The sequence below is a fragment of the Daphnia pulex genome, chromosome 10, assembly GCF_021134715.1.
Source record: "Daphnia pulex isolate KAP4 chromosome 10, ASM2113471v1".
Lineage (NCBI taxonomy): Eukaryota > Metazoa > Arthropoda > Branchiopoda > Diplostraca > Daphniidae > Daphnia > Daphnia pulex.
The window spans coordinates 8,630,510-8,634,110 of NC_060026.1; the positions used below are offsets into that span (position 1 = coordinate 8,630,510).

The 3,601-nt window shown below is 40.6% G+C and overlaps 1 long non-coding RNA gene across 1 annotated transcript; it reads right to left on the bottom strand.

Annotated features, from left to right (window-relative positions):
• Positions 1-604: 604 nt before the first annotated feature.
• On the bottom strand, positions 605-1,919 carry LOC124205992. The gene is made up of 2 exons (XR_006879526.1): positions 1,065-1,919; positions 605-993 (listed from the first exon to the last, which is right to left on the bottom strand). It is a non-coding gene; the product is annotated as an uncharacterized LOC124205992 (long non-coding RNA).
• Between the last annotated feature and the right edge of the window lie 1,682 nt (positions 1,920-3,601).

The following is a 3,601-nucleotide window of genomic DNA, read 5'->3' on the forward strand; positions in this document are numbered from 1 at the left end:
TTTAACTTTTTATCGCAACATCCAAGACAGGCTCCAAGACAAGCTAACCATCGCAGACTAGATTTTCAATATCTAGTGAAGTTGGCGAGTAAAATGTCGAACCATCTGTAGTGATACGACGTGATACGTCTCGGCGATCCCGAGAATGATTTGGCGCAACACCTCAAGGAGAACTTCGGAAATTTCGATTACTTGGAGCTGGTCATTGTTGCCCTTGGAGGATTCTGCAAGAAGAACGGAACTTCCCAGTTCAGCGAAAGCTTCGTCTCTGTCGTCCGAATATTGGAGGCTCAAAATATCTTTCAACACATCTCCTCAATTATTATCAACATTCCCGTATCTCGTGTGGCAAATTGGCCCGTTGCGAAGGAAGAGCGTTTGAAACGCTTAACAACCGCTGTCTTCCATCTGGCAACGGAAATGTTGGTGATGATGCCCACCTTCAGTTGCCAATGTTTGGGTCAGCATTTTTTACCAATATTATTGCTTTACAAGCAATGCCTTCGAGTCTTGTTTTCACCTCCGTCTGCCCTTGACTCCCTTCGCTGAGGGCATAAAATCTAATCGAAAATCATGTCCAATTGACGTGCGCAACGAAACGGTATTTAAATGGAGCCCTCGGGGATCAGAGATGAATATGCATACTACGGAGCGACAACAGCTGAATCATGTACACAATCCACACTGCCCTCCACCTTCATTCAGATTCTCTTCATGACAACCAAGATATTTCGCCACAACACATGTTGCAATAAAGGGGCATCATTTACAATTGAGATTGAGTCGCAGGGATGTTGCACAAAGGGATTGACCTCTTTACCTTGAGTTTCCGATTGAGTTTGTGACAGTAGCGATACAGCATAGCCAAGTTCAGTGGGCCAAAGTCTGAATAAAAATTTTTGTACACAAGCTGGTCATCTATACAGAAATAGTGGGTGTCTGGCGTGGACTTTGGTCTGATGGACACTTTCAGAGTAGCGAAATAGAGTTGATCTGCAAAGAAGAAAAAAATGCTGATGATGCTGAAACTCAATTCATCGTCAAAGGGATCATTTTTAACCCACCTTTGATAAACTCTGCAGCGTGCACCAGAATATCTTCTTTGTCAAGTACGGTATTCATTTTACAGGATAAAAGTTATGGGATCAAATTTCAAATGACAGTTAAGATGATGGACACACAAAGGCAGGAGAGTCAGGTAATGATTTTCGGTTGATAATCACTGAAAAGTTTGCACATCATCGGCTGGCGCGAACCGCGAACCAGACACGTAAACACAATGAGAAATGAAAGACCCAACTGAGGCTCAAACCCCTGGCAGAGAGGTGTATAGACCAACAGGGCTTGTCAACAAGAGATGCAAGGTGCCCACACGTACACACAGACACACACACACACAAACACGGGCAGCAGTACCCCAAAAAAAGAAAGAAACTCCCGCAGACAACTCACAACCAAAAAAGGGAGTGGTGATTATTTGACGTTTCAAAGATATTTCAATCGTTTCTCTCGCTGCCAGGGATGATCAGAATGACTAGATTTAGCAACAACTCTGGCAAATTGGCACATTTGCCAACTGATCTTCTCGACTGACAGTGTTTCGTGTGAGAGAATTTTTCCGTTGGACTTTTTAACGAGACTTGCGCAGCAACTTCAAAAATTACAATACCAACCGATTTCGATGGAGTCGATTCCAACTGGCCGAGACGACTTGGCAACGTCGAACGAGAATCGAAAAAAAGTCAGAAACAACACAACAAAAATCCAATTTGACCTCGTAACCGGATTATTACACCAGGAGAGAAACCAGAAATGAAGAAAAAAACAACTTGATTCACCAGTTTTTCTAACGATTCCTTGGTTTTTTCATTGATAAGAATATTCAAATATAAAAATACGGAAATGTTGCGCCATTAGTTTCCAACGCCATCTTGCGAGTGGCGCCAAATTTGGTTCATTTTTTATTTTCTTTTTTTTTTCGAGTGTACAGCATAGGCGACGTTGCTATGTGTAATAAAATAAAATAAATAAACCCAATACAAAGTTCGCGCGTGTCAACAAAAAATTAAACTCGAAAAATAAAAGTTCGTCCAAGACAAGTTGCGAGCTCCTAACCCGAGTGTCGTTCAAATAGCCGAACAACATGATTTTCTTTTCTCTCCCGAAAAAAACTTCGATACGCACCTTATTTGGCACGTGACGGGCCGCAGCCAGTAATTCTTTCGACAGATATGGAATATTACCGGAGGCATTTCTTCTTTGCCTCTCCCTCGGCCGCTCCACAACCTCTCCAGTTTGAATTTTGTTATTTATTTTCGTGTGGGTTTTTTAATTTATTTTTTTCCTTTTTTATCTAATCTCGTTCCAAGTCGGATGTCAATAAATGGGCCCCGCGCGCAGTTAGCCCGCAGTTCAACCACTACTGTCGTGACCTCTGCGGCTCGCTTGGGTTCCTCCTTTTCTTCTTCTCGGAGCTCATCCCCTTTAGAAAATATTTTCTATTTTTTTTTTTTTTGTTCCCAGCATGTTGGCGTCGATAACTTTTTTACTTTAAAAGGCGCTGCGCTCATCTACGCCTTTCACGAACGTTTCGAATTAAAGCCGCTATGCGTCATAATATTCATCCTATTAATGATTCGGACGACACGATTATTTATTATATACCGTATGCGCTGTAAGATTTAAATGGTGCAAAATGTTGAAATTCTATTTCCACGAGAGAGAAAAAAAACATTTTTCTTTTTAAAAATTTGAATAATAATAATAATTAAAAAAATCATGTACAGTAGTTATGACACGCATATATATATACACATCAATGGGCCTGTAAAATACCAAACATTCAGCACCGCACCGCTTTTGTGTGTGTCTCTACGACTTTTTGTTCGCCATAACATTTCCCGAATTGCACGTCAAATGAATCAATATGTAAATGCATGTCAAATGCATCGTATGTATCGGGCCGCCATTATTTCGTCATTCTTTATGTATTTTTGAAAATCCCGCCCACCCGACAGACAACACAGCAGCCCACACACTCTCACTCACAGATATATCGACGGGGGCTACAGCAGCAGCAGATAGAGACATGGACAATCGTATAGAGTCTGAAATATTAGATATAATATTAACGGGCAAAAGAAAAAAGAAAGAAAGGCACACAGTGTCCCCTTCAAAAGAACAACAGCGATGGCTATTGGATGATATTCGTTCGGCTCTTTTCGTTTCTCTCTTCATATATAGCACGGCGAGGGAGTATATATATATATAGATAGATAGACACGTTTAACGTTCTTCTTCACAACTGTGTGGGAAAACCAGATCAGATCCTGCTGGCCGGCTTCCAGCAACAGCAGCAGCCGACCCTCTTTATTCTGCCATTTGGAATTCCTTTTTTACTATTTATATATATTTCTGGGTTTCAATTTTTGTGCTGATATTTTTCATGTGTGTGGGATGCGCTTCGTTTATTTTCTTTTGTCGAGTTGTGTTTTTTGGTTTTTTTCCTTTTGTTTTATAAAAATTTCATTTGACGAAAAAGTTTCATTTTTTGTTCTTGTTGTTGTATCAATCCTCTTGAACAGTAAAATAAAAGGACATT